This window comes from Erythrolamprus reginae, chromosome Z (assembly GCF_031021105.1).
Source record: "Erythrolamprus reginae isolate rEryReg1 chromosome Z, rEryReg1.hap1, whole genome shotgun sequence".
Lineage (NCBI taxonomy): Eukaryota > Metazoa > Chordata > Lepidosauria > Squamata > Dipsadidae > Erythrolamprus > Erythrolamprus reginae.
Genome location: NC_091963.1, coordinates 151,978,349 through 152,000,931, shown reverse-complemented (window position 1 = coordinate 152,000,931; position 22,583 = coordinate 151,978,349). Strand labels below are relative to the sequence as shown.

Genomic DNA, 22,583 nt, shown 5'->3' with positions numbered 1-22,583 from the left:
GTGGCAAACCTTTTGTGGTTCGTGGGACAAAATGGTGTGAACGCATGTGCTAGAATGTGCGCATGTACCCAAATATTCCTTCCCCACACACATTGCACCTCTGCGCATGTGCACAACTCCCCCCCATCCCCATGAATGCGCACAGGCCTCACTGGAACCTGGGTTGGTGAAAAAAATGGCCAAACGGGCAGATTGTAAGTTCAGAAAACAGACTTCCGGTCCGCCCGTTGTGCTGTTTTTCGCACTCTGGGGCTTTAGAAAGCTTCCCTGAAAGCCCTGAAGTGTGAAAAACAGCACAACGGGTGGACCAGAAGTCTATTTTCTGAACTTACAATCTGCCCGTTTGGCCATTTTTTTCACCAACCCGGGCTTCAGTGAGGCCTGTGCGCATGCAGCATGATGGGCAAAACAGTCCATTTTTCGGAACTTCCGGTTCACCCGTTGTGCTGTTATTTGCACTCCAGGATTTCAGGAAGCTTCGCTGAATCCTCCAGAGGGTGGAACAGTCTTCCCCAAGGCCAAAAACCATCTGGCTAGCACATGCATGTGCGCTGCTGCTGACATGGGGCAACGCCTCGCGTACCACCTTTGGTATACGTGCCACAGATTCGTCATCACAGCAGGAATGCGGTTAGATGAAATACAAGGGTCACTCAGAAAGCAATGCACCACATTTTTTTCCCTTCAACAATTATTTACTGAACACAATGAAACTTGCACACAAGAATGAGGTTTCTTCTATGCTCCCTATTTTTCCACGTAACCTCCGTCCGGTTCTATGGCCTTCCTTCAGCCAGACACAAGGGCTTGTATGCCCTGTCGGTACCACTCCTTGTTCTAACGGCCTCCCCCTCTGTGCCCTGCGACTAACCGTACTTCTGTCGACTGCAGGTTCTCCATAAACTGCACACAAACGTCTGTGAAGGTTCCCCACAGTTTCTTTCTCCGCAGTGAGAAATTCAATGACAACACACTGCATGTAACACACATCACTTACAGAGGCCGTTTCGAAACACAGCTGCAGCTACGCGATCTGTCTGAAGAAAGGCAGAATTTACACACTCCTGACAATTCAACTAATGTATATCTAAAGTTTCGCATTTGTACCGTTACTGTAGGTTGAGATAAAAAATGTGGTGCATTGCTTTCTGAGTGACCCTCGTATATCATGATTTCGGTCAAGTGGGGGGGGGGGAAACGGCTTGACAAGCTGAATTAACAAACCAGTTAAAGGTGTGACAATTAAATGGAAAACTGAGGAATTTTGGGAGTCGAAGTCCACCCATTTTAAAGTTCCCAAGGCGCAAAAAAACACCTCTCTTTCTGAGGCCCCCAATGCAAATTCACGCCCCCTCAGGGGAAACAAGAAACACAAAAAGTTGTATTGAATGCAAAGCCAGGTCTCCCTGCTGAAGCGAGGAACGACTTAGAGAAGGTCCCGAAACGTTTGTCTCAATGGAGACCAAGGTTTGCGCGGCTGGGAGAGAGTTTTCCCCGGAGGAGGGAGGCCAAAGCACCAAACGTGGGACACGGTTTTTCAGGAGCAAGAGTTAAGCGGCTCTTGCGATGGCGCTTCTTATGACCCTACAGTGCAGCTGCGCAAGCAGTCATGGGCCTTCCTAGATATGAAATAATATTTTCTCATGTGGCTTCTGATCTTTCCCCCAACTAACTTCAGATTGTGTCCCCTTGTTCTTGGGTTCACTTTCCTATTAAAAACACTTCCCTCCTGGACCTTATTTAACCCTTTAACATATTTAAATGTTTCTATCGTGTCCCCCCTTTTCCTTCTGTCCTCCAGACTATACAGATTGAGTTCATTACGTCTTTCCTGATACGTTTTATGCTTCAGACCTTCCACCATTCTTGTAGCCCGTCCTTGGACCCCTTCAATTTTGTCAATATCTTTTTGTAGGTGAGGTCTCCGGAACTGAACACAGTATTATTCCAAATGGGGTCTCACCAGCACTCTATATAAGGGGATCACAGTCTCCCTCTTCCTTTGTTATACCTCTAGCTATGCAGCCAAGCATCCTACTTGCTTTCCCTACCGCCCGACCACACTGCTCACCCATTTTGAGACTGTCAGAAATCACTACCCCTAAATCCTTCTCTTCTGAAGTTTTTCCTAACACAGAACTGCCAATACAATTAATTCTGATTTTTGTGTTAAATATGTAATTTATGCTGTAAACCGCCTTGAGTCTCAAGAGAAGGGAGGCCTAGAAATCAAATAAATAAATAAATAAATTATCCTTATATATAATCTATTATCCTTATATAGAGCGCTGGTGAGACCCCATTTGCAATACTGTGTTCAGTTCTGGAGACCTCACCTACAAAAAGATATTGACAAAATTGAAGGGGTCCAAAGACGGGCTACAAGAATGGTGGAAGGTCTTAAGCATAAAACGTATCAGGAAAGACTTCATGGACTCAACCTGTATAGTCTGGAAGACAGAAGGAAAAGGGGGGACATGATCGAAACATTTAAATATCTTAAAGGGTTAAATAAGGTCCAGGAGGGAAGTGTTTTTAATAGGAAAGTGAACACAAGAACAAGGGGACACAATCTGAAGTTAGTTGGGGGAAAGATCAAAAGCAACATGAGAAAATATTATTTCACTGAAAGAGTAGTAGATGCTTGGAACAAACTTCCAGCAGACGTGGTTGGTCAATCCACAGTGACTCAATTGAAACATGCCTGGGATAAACATAGATCCATCCTAAGATAAAACACAGGAAGTAGTATAAGGGCAGACTAGATGGACCAGGAGGTCTTTTTCTGCCGTCAGACTTCTAGGTTTCTATGAAATAAATAAAATAAAATCCGGGAACGCAGCAAGACGAATGACGGGAAGCTGCCAACTTCGGCAAGGCTGCTGGTGAGTCACAGGTCCCGCTGTTTTCCAGACCTGGCCTGCTGAAGAAACTCCCTCATTCCTTCACAAACTTTTGCTGCTCCGTTCCTGTTTTCCCTGGGGCCATTTTGCACACAGAATCCAATTCCTGGCGGCAGTCCGTCAAGATGGCCGGAGGACGCTGTTATCCGGTGACGGCTCAGCTGAAATCTGGTCTGGTCGGTTTGATACAGCCAACCCCCAACACACACACACACACCCCCGGAACGGATTGTGTCTCTCGCCTCAAGTGCAGCCTTGGCTCTTCTGGTGCTGAAGGTTGGTGCGGCCCGTTTTCTGCTCCACCCAAGCTGCGGTGGTAGCGCCGTCCACTCTTTGCTTCTCTCCCCTTGCCTGGGGTATTACTTTTGAAGGACGTTCGGAAAACTTCAGATGGTATAAAATGCAGACCCATGTCTCTCCAGCACTCCACAAGCTGCATTGGCTGTCGATCGGTTTCCGAACACGATTCAAAGTGACCCATAAAGCCCTACATGGCATCGGACCAGATTACTTACGGGACTGTCTCCTGCCGCATGAATCCCAGCGGCCGGTCAGGTCCCACAGAGTCGGCCTTCTCCAGCTCTCGTTTGCTAGATAATGTCGCCTGGCGGCACCTAGGGGAAAAGCCTTCTCTGTGGCGGCCCTGGCCCTCTGGAATCAGCTCCCCCCCCCGAGATCTGCACTGCCCCCACCCTTCCCACCTCCTGCAAGGCTTTAAAGACCTATCTCTGCCAGTAGGCTCAGGGCGATTAGTTCCCGTCATCTTGCTCTGGCCAACGAGTGAATGTATAGGTTTGAGGGATGGAGTGTGAATGGTTGGTTTTGTTTTTAAGAAATGGGGGGTTTAGTCTGTTTTAATCTTAGGTTTCTACATGTTATGTGTCCACTTTTGTTGTGAGTCTGAGAATAGGGCGACATAGAATTTAGATGGATGGATGGATGGATGGATGGATGGATGGATGGATGGAGGGAGGGAGGGAGGGAGGGAGGGATAGATGATAGATAGATAGATAGATAGATAGATAGATAGATAGATAGATAGATGATAAACAGAGATACATAGGGTTTTAGATAGATGATAGATGATAGATAGATTATTTATTTATTTATTTATTTTGTCCAATACACAATACATGCAGAAGAGAATAGATATGAGGTAATATATATAAAGAAACAATATAAAAATAGAGGAGAAGATATATGGAAGGAAGAGAATATATATGATAGGTGAGAGAAAGGAAAGACAATTGGACAGGGGACAGAAGGCAGGCTAGTGCACTTATGCACGCCCCTTACTGACCTCTTAGGAACCTGGAGAGGTCAATCGTGGATAGTCTAAGGGAGAAATGTTGGGGGTTAGGGGCTGACACAATTGAGTCCGGTAATGAGTTCCACGCTTCGATAACTCGATTGCTGAAATCATATTATTAGATATATAGATAGATAGATAGATAGATAGATAGATAGATAGATGGATGGATGGATGGATGGATGGATGGATGGATGGATGGATGGATGGATGGATGATAGATAGATAGATAGATAGATAGATAAAATAAAATAATTCAAAAGGCCAGCATATTTGCACACAGGCAAAGCTCTAAAACTGGCAGAGAGGGGTGTACCGCCAGGTGTCAATCATTCCAGGAGCTGCCTTCCCTGGTCTCTCTCTCTTTCACACGCACACACTCAGCATCCCTTCCGGGCAGTGGTGACGGGAGTATCCAAACGGAAAGGGGGTTTCTATGGAAACAGCCGGGACGGAGCGGAGAGGAAGGGAGGAGGGGGGTGGGGAAGAGAGATTTCAGGAAGGGGGGGTGGAGGAAATGCTGCAGTCACAAACTGGATGCAGCAACTGGAGGACAGGCAAGTGGTGGGACCCCCAGAGGACAACCCCCCCTTCCAAAGATTGTGGGTGTCAGTGGGGCACTGACAACACGAGAGAGACACACACATACACAGACCAGAAATAAAAATATCTGGGCATCGTGTCCTTCCACTTGTAGGTCAGCGACACTGCAGCTCTTTCTCAGGTTCTCATGGGAACTCAGCTTTCGGATGGTCACAATGGATCTGCAGAGACCCAAGGGGATCCTCCTCCGGCCTAGGGACATTTTGCTCACCAATAGATATCTTCTAGTGCAGGGGTCACTTTAAGACTCCTCAGATGGCAACTTTGGCCATTTTAAGACTTGTGGACTTCAACTCCCAGAATTCCTCAGCCAGAATGACAACTCCCAGCATCCCCAAAATCCTGGGCATTGTGCACTGGTTCCTGGGAGATGTAGTCCTGTGCCCCACCACAACCACCCTCCTCAAACATCGTAAGGAGCAAAACAAACTGCCAAACCTTAGCAAAGTTTTTTTCCTTTTAAAATAATGACCTATAAAGCCCTACACGGCATCAGACCAGAATACCTCCAGGACCGTCTTCTGTCCCACAAATCCCAGCAACCGATAAGGTCCCACAGAGTTGGCCTTCTCCGAGTCCCATCGACCAAACAATGTCGTTTGGCAGGACCCAGGGGAAGAGCCTTCTCTGTGGCGGCCCCGACCCTCTGGAATCAACTCCCCCCCGGAGATCAGAACTGCCCCCACCCTCCTTGCCTTTCGCAAACTCCTAAAACCCACCTCTGCTGTCAGGAATGGGAGAATTGATTCCCTGGGCCGTTCCATATTATGTATGGTTTGTTTGGGATGTATGATTGTTTTTATATTAATGGGTTTTAAACTATTTTTTAATCATTAGATTTGTACTGTATTTCATTGTTGTGAGCCGGTCCAAGTCTCCGGAGAGGGGCGGCATACAAATCTAATTAATATTAATATTAATTGATATTGATATTAATATTAATATCAATATCAATAATATTAATATTAATATTAATATTAATATCAATATTAATATCAATAATAATAATATCAATAATAATAATAATAATAATAATAATAATAATAATAATAATAATAATAATAATAATATCGCCAGGCATGGGGGGAATTGAGACATCTCCCCCAGGCTTATATAGTTTTATATATGGTATACTTGTGTTGTATGTTTTTTAAATAATAGGTTTTTAGATATTTTCTTTTAAATATTAGATTTGTTCATTGTACACTGTTTTATTATTGTTGTGAGCCGCCGCGAGTTTGAGGAGAGGGGCGGCATACAAATCTAATTAATTAATTAATTACAGTACAAATCTAATGATTAAAAAACAGTTTAAACCCCATTAATATAAAAACAATCATACATCGCAAACAAACCATACATAAATTAATTAATACCATAATTAATTCATTAAATAATTAATTAATTTAATTAATTATTAAATAATTAATGAACAAACAAATAAATAAATGGACTGTGATGGCGAGCCATATCGGAGGGCACGCGACCCTTTGCCCTGTATCAGCTTGGGGAAGGCCGTTTTGGCCCCAGGAGGCTCTAAGGAAGCCTCCCTGAAGCAAATCACCCAATGGACAAACCGGAAGTTCGGAAAAATGCACTTCCGGGTTGCCCGTTGTGCTGATTTCTGCACTCCGGAGTCTTTGTGGAAGTGTGTTTTCTGAACTTCCGGTTTGTCCATTGTTGTGCTGGTTTTTTGGCATTCCAGAGGGTTCAGGGAAACTTCCTGAAGGCTCCTTAGTGTGAAAAACAGCACAACGTGCAAACCGGAAGTCTGTTTTTCCAAAGTTCTGGTTGTTCTGTTTGATGATTTTTTTGTTTTCACCTACCAAGGTTCAAGAGAGGCCCTTGGGCAGGCGCAGGGATGCGGGTGCAGCATGGGGGAGGAGGGAAGGGTTGTGGGCATGTGCTAGTACACAAGCACACAAACACATTTTGGCACACGACCCCCCACCAAAAAAGGTTCACCATTGCTGCTCTAGGACGTCCTCCGAAGGAGAATAGGTGGAGCTCAGGGTTGAAGTGCAGGGCCTTGCCTGAGGGGGGTGTTTTCCTGGCAGCCGTTTTACGACCCAACTAGGGAATGCCATCAGAAGGGAGCAGAGTTTGCAGAGAGGAACCTAAAAACAGAGGAAGAGCCCTGCTGAATCAGGCCAAAGCCCATCGAGTCCAGCATTCTGTGTCCCATAGTGGCCCCCCAGTTGTCCATGGGGATCTTGAGCAGAAAGAGAAGGCAAGACTCTCCCTCTCCCCTGACCCCCAACCAATGGAACCCGAGGGAATCCTGCCTGCCTCCACCCACACAGAGGCAGCACATAGACATCCGTTTCAATCACCACCTATGATACACTTGGCATCCCTGAATCTGTCTCATCCTGCCTTGAAGCTCTGCAGGCTGACGGCTGTCACGACCTCTTCTGGAAGGGAATCCCACCAACCAAGGACCCTCTGGGTGAAGAAATATTTCCCTTGATTTGTCCTCACTTTCTTACCTCTGAGCTTTAGGGAGGGGACCCTCATCCTAGTATTGTGTGAGAGAGAAAAGGATTTTTCTCTCTCCACCTTTTCTGTCCCATGCAGGATTTTATGCACTTCGATCAAGTCACCCCTTAAACGCCCTCTTTCAAGGCTGAAGAGACCAAGGCAACCGGGTTTCCTAAGGGAGGGGCTACATTCCTTGGATCCTTCTTGTTGCCCTTTTTTGCACCTTCTACAGTTCCATTCTGTCCACCTGGAGGTTTGGGGACCAGAACTAGAAAGTTGGAGTCCTTGGATTTCTTCAGAATACCTCCTGAACCGTCTTCTGCCGCACGAATCCCAGCAACCAGTTAGGTCCCACAGAGTTGGCCTTCTCCAGGTCCCGTCGACTAAACAATGTTGTCTGGCAGGAACCAGGGGTAGAGCCTTCTCTGTGGCAGCCCCGACTCTCTAGAACCAGCTCACCCCGGAGATTAGGATTGCCCCCACCCTCCTTGCCTTTCGTAAACTCCTCAAAACCCACCTCTGCCGTCAGGCATGGGGGGACTGAGACATCTCCCCCGGGCCTATATAGTTTATGCATGGTTTGTTTGTGTGTATGTCTCGCTTTTTAAATAAGGGGCTTTTAGATATTTTTAAATATTAGATTTGTTGTACATTGTTTTTTATTGTTGTTGTGAGCTGCCCGAGTCTACAGAAAGGGGCGACATACAAATCTAACTAACTAACTAATTAATTAATTAATTATAATAAATAAATACATCTACCTGAGTTTGTTTGTTTGTTTATTCCATTTTTATGCCGCCCTTCTCCTTAGACTCAGGGCGGCTTACAACATGTCAGCAATGGCACTTTTTTAACAGAGCCCCCAGCCTATGGCCCCCACAATCCGGCTCCTCATTTGACCCATCTCGTTCTAAATAAAGAAATAAATAAATTTACCTGAGTTGGTTTCTTGCAGACATTTCATTAACATCATCAGTGCATAAATTCACTACCTAGTCAGCTTGTGTAACGTCTGCAAAAAAACCCAAAAAACCTAGTCTTCCTTTGAGCACTGATGAAGTTTCCTAGTTGGGTTACGAAACGTCTGCACGAAACCGCCCCCAAGCTCAGAGAGCATTCAAAAAGTCAGAACTCTCTTCCTTCTCTGTAAACCTTCCCCTGCCTTCAAGTCCTGATTATGTTGCCTAGCTGGGTCATGAAACGTCCCCTAGGTAATTTAACACAGTGTTTCCCAACCTTGGACACTTGAAGATATTTGGACTTCAACTCCCAGAATTCCCCAGCCAGCGAATGCGGGCTGGGGAATTCTTGGAGTTGAAGTCCAGATATCTTTAAGTAGCCAAGGTTGGGAAACACTGATTTAACAGACTATAACACCGGAATAGACTTTCCGTTTTAGAATTCTAAATTCAAATTAAATAAACCGATTACTATTTAAAATTTCAGTAAATAGTAGAAATGTTATAAGGCTGCGTGATTGGATAGTCAACAGATTGGTTGACATGTCTTTGAAATAGATTAGAAACCTAGAAACCTAGAAGACTGACAGCAGAAAAAGGCCTCCTGGTCCATGTAGTCTGCCCTTATACTATTTCCTATATTTTATCTTAGGATGGATCTATGTTTATCCCAGGCATGTTTACATTCAGTTCCTGTGGATTTACCAACCACGTCTGCTGGAAGTTTGTTCCAAGCATCTACTACTCTTTCAATCAAATCATATTTTCTCACGTTGCTTCTGATCTTTCCCCCAACTATCCTCAGATTGTGCCCCCTTGTTCTTGGGTTCACTTTCCTATTAAAAAGTCCGAGTCTACGGAGAGGGGCGGCATACAAATCTAATAAATAATAATAATAATAAATAATAATAATAATAATAATAATAATAATAATAATAATAATAATGTGAATGAATGATTTTTAAATGTTCCAGGGTTTTTAGAGTAATTAACTACGTATATTAATTGGATTTCAGATTTGATATCGTCTACTATTTTTATTATGTTGTAAGCTGCCCCGAGTCCTCGAAGACGGGCGGTATACAAATCTAATTAATAAAATAATAAAATGAATAATAAATATATATATATATATTTTGTTCTTGTTGTTTCTTCCCTAATAAAGATTTTAAATATATATTTTTATTTTTTAAGAAAAAGGCCCCCCCACGGTCTCATGTGTGTTATCTGGGAAGAGTCACTCATTGTCATACCTTGCGTAATGCTCCCCCCACATTGGCAAACATTTTCACCCATGGCCGGGAGGGAGGGGGAAGAGCAAAATATTTTTTTAAAAAAAAATTAAAATTGCACTCATCCCCCTCCCCCTCCGTGCGTGCCCACGCCACGTGCCCAGGCCACTCAAGGGAAGCTACAGAAGGGATTCTATTTTGGCTGCGCCAGAGTTGGTGGGATTGGGCCCAACGGAAAGCGCGTTGAGGGATGGCATCATGCCCAAGCCGGGTTTTTTTTAAAAGGCAGAGCGGATTTTTTTTTTTTTTAAAATAGAGCTGGGTTGCTTGTGAGTCATGGAGGCTGATGTCAGCAGATTGGATGGGAAGCAGCAAAAGGGGAGGGGGGGGAGACCGGGGGGGGGGAGAACAGCAGCGGGATTGTTGCGCCAACATGGACAACGAATTGCAAAGCCCGAAGCAGGACACTGCGAAAAGGCAAGGGGAGAGAAAGAGAGAAAGAAAGAGGAAGAGAGGGAGAGGGAGAAGACAAAGAGACAAAGAGAAAGCAAGAAAAAGGCAGGGACAGAAAGAGAGGAAGAGAAAGAGAGAGAAAGAGAAAGATGGAAAGGAGAGAAAGACAAAAAAGAGAGAAAGCGAAAGAGAGAGAGAGAGAAAAGAAAAAGAAAGACTGACAGAAAGAGAGAGAGAGAAAGAGAGGGGGGAGAAGAGAGAGAGAAAGATGGAAAGGGAGAGAAAGGCAGAGAAAAGAAAAACAGACACACAAAGAGAGAGAGAAAGAGACAGAGAAAGAGAGAGAAAAAGAGGGAAAGAGAAAGAAGAAGATGGAAAGGAAAAAAGACAGAATAGAGAGAAAAGAAAAAGAGAAAAAGACACAGAGAGAAATACAGAGAAAAGAGAAGGGGGAAAGACAGACAGAGAGAGAGGGAAAGGGAGAGAAAGAGGGAGAAAGAGAGGGAGAGAGACAGAGATAGACAGAGAAAGTGAGAAAAAGGAAGGGACAGAAAGAGAGGAAGAGAAAGAAAGAAAGAAAAAGATGGAAAGGAGAGAAAGACAAAAAAGAGCAAGAGAGGGAGAAAAGGAAAAGAAAGACTGACAGAGAAAGAGAGAGAGAGAGAAAGAGAGGGGGGAGAAGAGAGAGTGAAAGAGAAAGATAGAAAGGGAAAGACAGAGAAAAGAGAGAAAAGAAAAACAGACACGCAAAGAGAGGGAAAGAAAGAAAAAGAGACAAAGAGAGAGAAAGAGAGAGAAAGAATAGGAGGGGAAAGAGAAAGAGACAGAGGGGGGGAGAGAAACAAGAGAAAAAGAGAAAGGGATAGAGAAAGAGAGAAAGAGAAAGAAAAAGATGGAAAGGGAGAGAAAGACAGAAGCAAGAGAACAGAAACAGAGACAGACAAAGAGAAAGAGAAAAAGAAGCATGCTTCAAAAGGCAGGAACCCGAATTTGGGCCTCTCAAAATAAAATATTTTAAAAAATAAGATCCCCCCCCCAAATTTGGAGAGCCTGCTGCTTTGTTCATCCTGGCGCCAGATGTAGCAATATCGCAATGCAAACATTTGCCTTTGGCGAGAAGGGCCGGGTGTCGGCTTGATAAATTAAAAAATAAATAAATAGGGGCTTCAGAAGAAGGCTTCCAGGTAAAGCCCCCCCCTTTAAAATCTGCTCCCGCCCCCCCCCCCTCCTGCCTCGATACCAACTCAGGAGACGACCTTGGCCGAAGCAGCCTCCCTTCTTGGAAAATCCCACGTATCTTGCTCCGAGTGAAGTCGGAGGAAAGATAAATAAAGATTTCGATCGTCCGCTGAGGAGGAAAGAAAAATCCAGTTGGGGGAACAGGCTCGGCTGTCGGTCTTTGTTAACTGAATCGGGCTTCCCCCCTTGGTTTTGCTTGTCCGACCGTCGCAAAAGCGGATCACTGCAACCGTCGTAACTACGAGTCACGTGACCAAGTGTCTGAATTTTGATCAGGTGACCACAGAACGGCTGTAACCGCCATTAACTGGGCAAAAGGGTCGTAAGTCGCCTTTCCTCCCCCAGGGACATCGTAACTTCAAACAGTCACTAAATGAATTGTCATTAAGTCGAGCACTGCTGTAGGGATAGTCCTCTCACTTATGACTAAAATTGGGGTCGCAACCTAAAGATCGCTTAAACAAGGCTGTTTGGTCAATAAATTGCATCTTATTTTTTACAACTGTTTTTTTTGGGGGGGGCACAAATCCCTGAGGGATTTGGGGGGGGGAGCAAATCCCTGAGGTTGTAAAGTGAATCGCATGGTCGTTAAAGGAATCTGCCCCTCCCACTCCCGCCGGAAGCGGATGAAAAGGTCGCAAACGGGGAATCACGTCAACCCGGGATTCTGTTTTAAATATATATTTTTGGAGCAGTATATAAAACGGGTGATTCCAAAGGAGAGGGCCACATTAGTAAGAAGGAGGGGGGTGGGTGAATTCAGAGAAATTAGAGAAGCAGCTACAGAAAGTGCCCAAGCCGTGAATAGTTTCAGGTTGGGAGGATGCAACAAAATGGACAATGCAAAACTGGTACCGGTCCATGGTGGACACATTCAGTTGGAAATGATGGCGATGCGGATGAACATGATGAATGAAAATAAAGTGAAAGAACTGATACTGGGTTGGAATATTGTGCTCAGTTCTGGAGACTTCACCTACAAAAAGAGATTGATAAGGGTCGTGATTTCTGACAGTCTCAAAACGGGTGAACAGTGCAGTCAGGCAGTAGGGAAAGCAAGTAGGATGCTTGGCTGCATAGCTAGAGGTATAACAAGCAGGAAGAGGGAGATTGTGATCCCACTGTATAGAGCGCTGGTGAGACCCCATTTGGAATAATACTGTGCCCAGTTCTGGAGACCTCACCTACAAAAAGAGATGGATTAAATTGAACAGGTCCAAAGACGGGCTACAAGAATGGTGGAAGGTCTGAAGCATAAAACGTATCAGGAAAGACTTCATGAACTCCATCTGTTGAGTCTGGAGGACAGAAGGAAAAGGGGGGACATGATCGAAACATTTAAATATATTAAAGGGTTAAATAAGGTCCAGGAGGGAAGTGTTTTTAATAGGAAAGTGAACCCAAGAACAAGGGGACACAATCTGAAGTTAGTTGGGGAAAAGGTCAGAAGCCACGTGAGAAAATATTCTTTGACTGAAAGAGTCGTAGATGCTTGGAACAAACTTCCAGCAGACGTGGAAGATAAATCCACAGTAACTTAATGTAAACATGCCTGGGATAAACATAGATCCATCCTAAGATAAAACACAGGAAATAATATAAGGGCAGACTAGATGGACCAAGAGGTCTTTTTCTGCCGTCTGACTTCTATGTTTCTATGTGTCTATAAAATATGGCCTGTAGGCTCCTTCGTGAAGACCCCCACCCCTATCATGGGAACCAATCTCAAAAGCTGAGCGGAGAATCAGGTGGTCCGTCCCCAGTAGAAAATTCCAGGATGTGCATGATGCTGCACACCTGCCCCCACAAAGTGCCCCCCACGTGAGATTTGGCTTCTGCACATGCACAACTAGTGAAATGTTGTGTGATGATGCGTGCGTCAGGCAAGATTTTGGTGAGTTTCATCTATTTTTTGCTAGTATGCATGCGCAATTTTGGTGATTTTCGCTGGTTTTTTGCTTCTGCACATGTGCAAGTTTGGTGATTTTTAACCAATTCTCTAATTCTGCGCATGCGCGATTTCAGTGATTTTTTTGCTATTTTTTTTTGCTTCTGTGCATGTGCAATTTCAGTTATTTTTTGTTGATTTTTTGCTTCTGCCCATGCGCGATTTTGGTGATTTTTCACTGATTTTTTGCTCCAATATTTTTGCTTCTGTGAAAAATAATTGGTTGAAATCTACGCATGTGAAAAAACAAGGAATTGGCAAAAAATAACTGACATCACACATGTACAGAAACAAAAAAATGGTGAAAATCATTTTTTTATTTCTGTACATGTGCGATTTCAGTGATTTTTGCCAATTTTTTGTTTTTTCACATGTGTGATTTCAACCAATTTTTTTTTCACAGAAGCAAAAATATTGGTGAAAATCACCAACACCTTTCCCATGCACGCATCCTCACACACGATTTCACTTGCTGCACATGCGCAGAAGCAAAGCCTTGCGTCGACAGGGATGCACGCATCTGCCAGACACACACCTGCGACCGCCTCTGAGGGCACCCCAGTAGTGCCGAAGAGGAGCAGCCCTTCACTGGCTGGGTCGTCTCCTTCCCATCCCCGTTCTTGGTGAAAGGGAGCTGGGTTTGAAACGCCAACATCGTTGACTCCGAGAAGCCAACTTTGGAAGCCACCACCAGCCTTGCTGGACCCCCAAACCTGGGTTCTTGGGATGTCTGGGTTAAGGCTCTGGCTGGGAATTGTAGTCACCCTCCACCCCCCCTCCACGCCACCCCACGCCCCCCACCCCACAGTAGCAAGAGAGCCCAAATCCTGGCTGCCTTTGATGTTGCCACGGGAACGGGATGCAGGCCTTCAGCATCGTTCCAAGCCACAAGGAATTTTAAGAAGAAACCGATGGTGGAAGGCATTGAGAAGCTTAAAAAAGAAGGGGGTGAGGAAGAGCTGGGGGTCCTCCTCGACCCACAGCTGACCTTGCAACACCATTTGTCGGCTGTGGCGAGGGGGGCATTTGCCCAGGTTCGCCTGGTGCACCAGTTGCGGCCCTATTTGTCACTGCTCACAGTCACTCATGCCCTCATCACCTCGAGGCTCGACTACTGCAACGCTCTCTACATGGGGCTACCTTTGAAGAGTGTTCGGAAACTGCAAATTGTGCAAAATGCGGCTATGCGAGCGGTCATGGGCCTTCCTATACATGCCCATGCAAACTGCATTGGCTGCCAATTGGTTTCTGGATGCAATTCAAATGTTGGTAATGGTCCATAAAGCCCTTTATGGTATCGGGCCAGATTACCTGTGGGGCCGCCTTCTGCTGCATGAGTCCCAGCGACCGGTGAGGTCCCATAGAGTTGGTCTCCTCAGACAATACCAGCTGGCAGGGCCTAGGGGAAGAGCCTTCTCTGTGGGGGCCCCGGCCCTCTGGAATCAGCTACCCCCAGAGATTCACACTGCCCCCACCCTCCTTGCCTTGCGTAAGAGTCTGAAGATTCACCTGTGTGACCAGGCTTGGGGTGATTAGATCTCAGCCCCCTGTCCTACGAATATCTATAGGGCTGTTGTCTGAATGTGTCTGATTGATTTTTAACTTAACTGGGGATTATAGCTTGTTTGCTTGTTTTAATTAATTGAATTTAGCTACTTAGCTAGCTATATTTTATCTTTTATATTTTTTTATCTTTTATCTTTTATCTTTTATCTTATTTTACATTTCATATTTTTTTATATTTTACATTTTACATTTTATATTATTTTATATTTTTTAATTATTTTATATTTTATAATTATTATTTATTATTATTTATTAGATTTGTATGCCGCCCCTCTCCGTAGACTTTATATTTTATATTTTACATTTATTTTATTTGAATTCTATGCCACCCAGTCCCAAAGGACTCAGGGCAGCTTACAACAATAAATTAAAAATAAATTGCATTTCGTTGTTTCTTTTTATATGTTGTAAGTCCTTGGAGAGGGGATGCATATAAGGCCAATTAATAAATAAGTAAATCATAAATAAATATGCTCCATAACTGACCCCCACCCCCACACCACACCCCAAGCAGACATTGGCTATCAAGGCCTTGATTTGGGGTCCGGCCTACGTCCTGGCACTGTTGCCGCAGAGATAAATGGCTGGCCTACATAGCCCTGGTTGCTATGGAGATTGGAACCGGAAACCCGCCATTTCCATAAAGACAGTGTGAGCTAGACCAGACCTTGCAAGACGTAGTTCTGGGGCTCCCACCCAGAAGACCACGCCAGAGGGGGGACCTGGGGAATGGTGGCCCTAACCCCCCAGAGCCCTTGTCCCAGAAGAGCCCTCCGTAAGACCCCCTCAAGTGACATCAAAGGAAGGACATTGCCTTACCTAGACCAGCTGACCAGAGCTAGCGGGCATCCGGGCACCTCGTCATGCTCCTTCCTCCCAATGGGGACAGAATGGACCCTCTGCAGAAGAAAAGAAAATATTGTTTTTATTGTAAAACCACCCAGAATCACAGGAGGGAAGTGAATAAATCTAAGAGTCAGTGAGACAACACAGAGAGAGAGGGAGATGGGGAAAGAGGGAGGGGGAGAGAACCAGAAATAGGCGGATAAATAATAGAGACAAAGAGATAGATGATATAGATGTAGATAGATGGATGGACGGACGGATGGATGGACGGACAGACAGACAGACGGACAGATGGATAGAGATAGAAAGGCAGGCAAGCAGATTACAGATGCCTAGACTATATAGGTAGGTAGGTAGGTAGGTAGGTAGGTGGGTGGATGGATAGGTAGGTAGGTAGGTAGGCAGGTAAGTAGAGATAGATAGATAGATAGATAGATAGATAGATAGATAGATAGATAGATAGGTGGGTGGGTGGGTGGGTGGGTGGGTGGGTGGGTGGGAGGGAGGGTAAGTAGGTAGGTAGATAGATAGACAGACAGACAAGATAGGTAGGTAGGTAGGTAGATATAGATAGATGATGGATGGATGGATGGATGGATAGAAATAGAAAGCCAGACAAGCAGATAACAGATGCCTAGACTATATAGGTAGGTAGATGGGTGAGTGGGTGGGCAGACGGACGGACGGACAGGTAGGTAGGTAGATAGATAGATAGACAAGATAGGTAGGTAGGTGGGTGGGTGGGTGGACAGGTAGGTAGGTAGGTAGGTAGGTAGGTAGGTAAGTAGGTAGGTAGATAGATAGATAGATAGATAGATAGATAGATAGATAGATAGATAGATAGATAGATAGATAGATAGATAGATAGATAGATAGATATAGACAGACAGACAGACAGACAGACAGACAGACAAGATAGGTAGGTGGGTGGGTGGGTGGGTGGATAGATAGATGGATAGATGGATAGAGATAGAAAGCCAGACAAGCAGATAACAGATTCCTAGAGTATATAGGTAGGCAGGCAGGCAGACAGACAGACAGACAGATAGATAGACAGACACAGCCAGACAGACAGACAGACAAGATAGGTAGGTAGATAGGTAGGTAGAAGACAGAGACAGAATAGATGATGGAGACATAGATAATATATATAAAGAGAGAGAGAGAATACATAGAGCTGGTAGATTAGATTAGAGAGAAAGATAAAGAGATAAGAGATAATAGATAAAAACATAAAGTAGGTAATAGAGATAATAGATACATGGACAGAGAGACAGATAAATACAGTATAAACAGATGGACAGACAAAAGAGGCACCCCATTACTCAATTCAAACCCTTCACAGTTCTGACCGGCCCTCCCACCCCACCTTCGAGTGTTTGAATAACAAAATAATTTGCATTTTGTCCAGAGCCCAGCAGCTTGTTGGCCGGCTGGCTGGCTTGGGGAATTTTTTTTGCAAAAACGATCTCCAGCTTGACTTGTTTTGCTTTTCACAAAATGGCTCAACTGGGGAGGTTTCGGAGTCTGTCAGTGTTTATGCTGCAATTTTTGCAAGAGACAAGCCCAAGAAGTCACCTTCGTAATGTACAGATGTTGCAACCGACAATATATGAGTTGTTGTTGTTTTTTTAAAAAAAACAGCCTTGGAGGAGACATGAGAAAGAAAAAAGCACGGGAAATTTTCGACCATCCGGAAAGGACTTTGATTAAAATTATATTCCTCATTAGCAACACCTTGGAAACCTCTGTTGGATGTTTGGGATAAATAGAATTCATAGGTTTCTTGAAGACTTGATTAATATAAAAACTGTCAAAAAAATATTAAATATTTGGGTGTATGGATGACTTCAAATTATAGCACTATAAAAAAAGACAATTATGATCAATTACTCAAAGATGTTCCAAAAGATTTATTTATTATGGTCTAAACTAAAATTATCTTTGATGGGAAAAATATTTGCCATCAAATCCAATATTTTGCCAAGATTCTTATACCTTTTCCAAGTTGCCCCAACAAGCTTAAATAAATATTTCTTTGAAACACTACATAAAGAAATACGGAAATTCATATGGGCAAAGAAGAAGGCCAGAATAAAATTTAAAAATCTTCAGGATCATAGAATTAGAGGTGGCCCTGGACTTCCAAATTCTAATCTATACTGTACTATCAAGCAGCGATCTTAACTATGTTAAGAGATTGGGTGACCCTTAAAAACAAAAGATTGCTAACTATTGAAGGCATTCATTCTTAATGATGGACTCCCATAAAATACCCAAATACTACTTTAAACACCACTACCTACGAAAAACTCTAATAACAACTTGGCATCTTATAAAGAGAAATCTCTACAATTCAATCACCAACCAAACTAATTATCTACCCTAATTTCCCCCCCCCCCAGCCAAATTACTAACATACCAACATCTACTAGACAAAAACAACATTCTTTTATCAAAACATCAATTACAAAACATAGGAATAAACTTAGATTGGTTAACATACTTACAAATCAATTCAAAATATAATGAACACACAAAAAAATTTGGATTTCAAAAAAATAACGCAATAGATTCAATATTTTTCGGTCCAACACCAAAAATGATTTCTAAACCATTCTATCACCCATTTCCTCCCATTGACTGCATGACTGTAACTTGTTGCTTATATCCTAAGATTTTTATTAATATTGCTTCTTCATTGCTTATTTGACCCCTATGACAATCATTAAGTGCTGTACCTCATGATTCTTGACAAATGTATATTTTATTTTATGGACGCTGAGAGCATCTGCACCAAGACAAATTCCTTGTGTGTCCAATCACACTTGGCCAATAAAATTCTATTCTATTCTATTCTATTCTAAACTTTATAACTATCTACTAATGTATGACAATTTTGAAGAGCAAGTCAAAGGATGTATGATCGCCTGGGCCCAAAATTTCGGCTATACAATTAATTTAATAGAATAGGAAAAAACATGGACCACAAATTATAAGATGACTATTAGCAATGTCTTATAAAGAAACCTCTCTCCAGCAAGATTATCCAAAATGTTTCCAAATTTGTCCCCTAACTGCTGGAAATGCAAAATAAAACCAGGAACATACTACCACTTATGATGGATTTGCACCTATGCCAAAAAAAATTGGAAAAATATTAAAAGTTTAATAGACCAAGTTATGTCAATTAATTTACTACTTAAACCTGAAGCATACTTGTTAGGTATATTTAGGCAGAAACTTACTCAATCAGAAAACTATCTCATCTTACAGATCTTAGGGGCAGCAAGAATTTCATATGCCCAATTTTGGAAACAAGAAAAAAAACACCTCAATATTAACAATCATTACTAAAATTATGGAATCTGCAGAGATGTCCAAAATTACAATGGAGATTCAAGACAAAAAGGACTCAGATTATTATAAAATATGGGACAGCTGGTATAAATGGACTACAGCAAAAAAAATACCTATCCTTCATTTCCTAAAAGTAATAAACTCATCTCATCTTTGACCATTTTAAGTGAAAATAATATCTATGGATATAACAATTCCAATACCGACTATAATAAAATTTGATTCAAAAATGATTTTGATAACATATTTCTCTTTTTTTTCGTATTTAAACTTATTGGAAATAATTATTTCTATCATAACATTCTAATATGACTACTTACTCAACCTTACATTAAGCTTCGATACCTTCTTATATATGTGTGTGTGTGTGTGTGTGTGTATATATATATATATATATATATTACATTCTACATATACACCCACTATTCTATTACTTTACATTGTCGAATCTACTGAAAATGTCTGCGACTACGCAGATTTTTCCTCCCCATCCCTCACTTACCCAACTCATCTCTATTTATTTTTTCCCTCCCTTCAATTCCTCCTTCTAACTAGAATTCATAGGGTTTTTTGCCAATTCCTACAACCTTCAAACACCCTGATTTTTTTTGAAGGGTGGGAACATTAGTGTTTTCCCCAAGAAGGGGTTAAAAGCCACGAAAAGCGATTAGAAGAGTTTGTTTAGGAAGTGGACAAGGCCATTGGATCTGTGAGTTCCGCCACCTGTTTACTGGATCCGTGTCCACCCTGGTTGGTCTCGGCCAGCAGGGAGGTGACACGGAGCTGGGTCCAGGAGATTACCAACGCTTCCTTGGGGAGGGGAGTTTTTCCAACTCTCTATAAAGAAGCGCTTGTGCGCCCCCTCCTCAAGAAGCCTTCCCTGGACCCAGCCGTACTTAATAACTATCGCCCAGTCTCCAACCTTCCCTCTATGGGGAAGGTTGTTGAGAAGGTGGTGGCACTCCAGCTCCAACGGTCCTTGGAAGAAGCCGATTAACTAGGTCCCCAGCAGTCAGGTTTCAGACCCGGTTACAGCACGGAAACTGCTTTGGTCGCGTTGATGGATGATCTCTGGCGGGCCCGGGACAGGGGTTTATCCTCTGTCCTGGTGCTCCTTGATCTCTCAGCGGCTTTCGATACCATCGACCATGGTATCCTTCTGCACCGGCTGGAGGGGTTGGGAGTGGGGGGCACTGTTCTTCAGTGGTTGTCCTCCTACCTCTCTGGCCGGTCGCAGTCGGTGTTAGTGGGGGGCCAGAGGTCGACTCCGAGGTCTCTCCCTTGTGGGGTGCCTCAGGGGTCGGTCCTCTCCCCCCTGCTATTTAATATCTACATGAAACCGCTGGGTGAGATCACCCGAGGGCATGGGGTGAGGTATCATCAATATGCAGATGATACCCAGCTTTACATCTCCACCCCATGTCCAGTCAACGAAGCAGCAGAAGTGATGTGCCGGTGTCTGGAGGCTGTTGGGGCCTGGATGGGTGTCAACAGACTCAAACTCAACCCGGATAAGACAGAGTGGCTGTGGGTCCTGCCTCCCAAGGACAATTCCATCTGTCCGTCCATTACCCTGGGGGGGGGAATTATTGACCCCCTCGGAGAGGGTCCGCAACTTGGGCGTCCTCCTCGATCCACAGCTCACATTAGAACAACATCTCGCAGCTGTGGCGAGGGGGACGTTTGCCCAGGTTCGCCTGGTGCACCAGTTGCGGCCCTATCTGGACCGGGACTCATTGCTCACAGTCACTCATGCCCTCATCACCTCGAGGTTCGACTACTGTAACGCTCTCTACATGGGGCTACCTTTGAAAAGTGTTCGGAAACTTCAGATCATGCAGAATGAAGCTGCGAGAGCAGTCATGGGCTTACCTAGGTATGCCCATGTTTCGCCATCACTCCGCAGTCTGCATTGGTTGCCGATCAATTTCCGGTCACAATTCAAAGTGTTGGTTATGACCTTTAAAGCCCTTCATGGCATTGGACCAGAATACCTCCGAGACCGCCTCCTGCCGCACGAATCCCAGCGACTGATTAGGTCCCACAGAGTGGGCCTTCTCCGGGTCCCGTCAACTAAACAATGTCGGTTGGCGGGCCCCAGGGGAAGAGCCTTCTCTGTGGCGGCCCCGACTCTCTGGAACCAACTCCCCCTGGAGATTAGAACTGCCCCTACTCTCCCTGCCTTCCGTAAAATTCTTAAAACCCACCTCTGTCGTCAGGCATGGGGGAACTGAAACATCTCCCCCGGGCATGTACAATTTATGTATGGTATATTTGTGTGTGTGCTTGTTAGTATATTGGGGTTCTTTTTAAACTTTTTTAAATATTTAAATTTATTTGGATTTGTTACGATTTGTTTATGCCTTGTTGTGAGCCGCCCCGAGTCCGCGGAGAGGGGCGGCATACAAATCTAAATAATAAATAAATAAATAAAATAAATAAATAAATAATAAAATAATAATAATAGTAATAACATTTGCAAAACCCTGGATTATTTTGCGAGAAGCTTTAGCCAGGACTGAGACCCAAGATAGAAGTTTTAAAAAGTACAGAATATAGAATTGTTTATTGGCCAAGTGTGATTGGACCCAGAAGGAATTTGTCTTTGGTGCAAATGCTCTCAGTGGACATAAAAGAAAAAAGACATTTGTCAAGAATAGAATAGAATAGAATAGAATAGAATGGAATGGAATAGAATAGAATATGTAGAATAGAATAATTCTTTATTGACCAAGTGTGATTGGACATGTAAGGAATTTGTCTTTGGTGCATAAGCTCCAAAGTGTACACAAAAGAAAATTTATTTATTTATTATTTATTTATTAGATTTGTATGCTGCCCCTCTCTGCAAATTCGGGGCAGCTAACAACAGTAAAAAGACAATGTAAACAAATCTAATATTAAAAATATACATTTGTCAAAAAACCCTCTCTCTTTAAAACAAAAAACAATTGGTTAAAATAGGTTTTCCTCCCCGTTGGCAACTTAAGGTGGGGGGGGGGGTTGAACTTCATCATCTCCCAGAATTCCCCCAGCCAGTTTAAACCTCAGCTGACTGTGGAATTCTGGGAGATGAAGTCTGCTTCTTGTCCAAAGTTGGAGAAATTCTTTGTTTGTTTTCTTTTAAAAAAAGATCGTTGGAGCGTCGCTTAAAAATAGAAAAACACTTCTTGTTCTTTGGGGTTTTTTTAAACCTCCTCCTTTTCCCCGAAACGCCAGCAAGGAATGTCATTGGATTCACCGGCACGGAAGCTGTGAAACCGCCAACACAGTGCCAAACAATCCAAGCGCTAAAAATAATCATAGGATTTCCGGTCTACACCAAAGGCTTTCGAGCTGTTAAGAAACCCCCAGACAAAAATCGTGATTTGAGAAAGTCTTTCGTCCCCAAATGGTGGCTTCTTTATTTTTTATTCATTTACATTTGTCAAACAATTATAGGAGGGTAATTTGTATAAATAAAACATTAGAAAAGTAATGACGGGAAAGTAATGATAGTAGAACAGTAGGACAGAGGTGGTAGGCACAGTGGTGCGCTTGTGCAGGCCCTTAATTCTGCGCACAGTGGGGGGCCCTTCTACCAGGTGTTCAGAATAACAAGAGCTGAAAGGGGCCCTGGAGGTCTTCTAGTCTAACCCCCTGCAGTCCTCGACTTACAGTGATAATTGAACCCCAAAAATATCC

The 22,583-nt window shown here is 43.5% G+C and overlaps 1 protein-coding gene across 1 annotated transcript in view; it reads right to left on the bottom strand.

Moving 5' to 3' along the window:
- The window catches only part of ZBTB4 (zinc finger and BTB domain containing 4), a 46,249-nt gene that overhangs the window by 9,483 nt on the left and 14,183 nt on the right, over positions 1–22,583 (bottom strand). Inside the window, exon 2 of the mRNA XM_070767339.1 lies at positions 15,513–15,592. The gene's annotated coding sequence lies outside the window, so the exon portion shown is untranslated. The remainder of the gene's footprint in view (positions 1–15,512; positions 15,593–22,583) is intronic.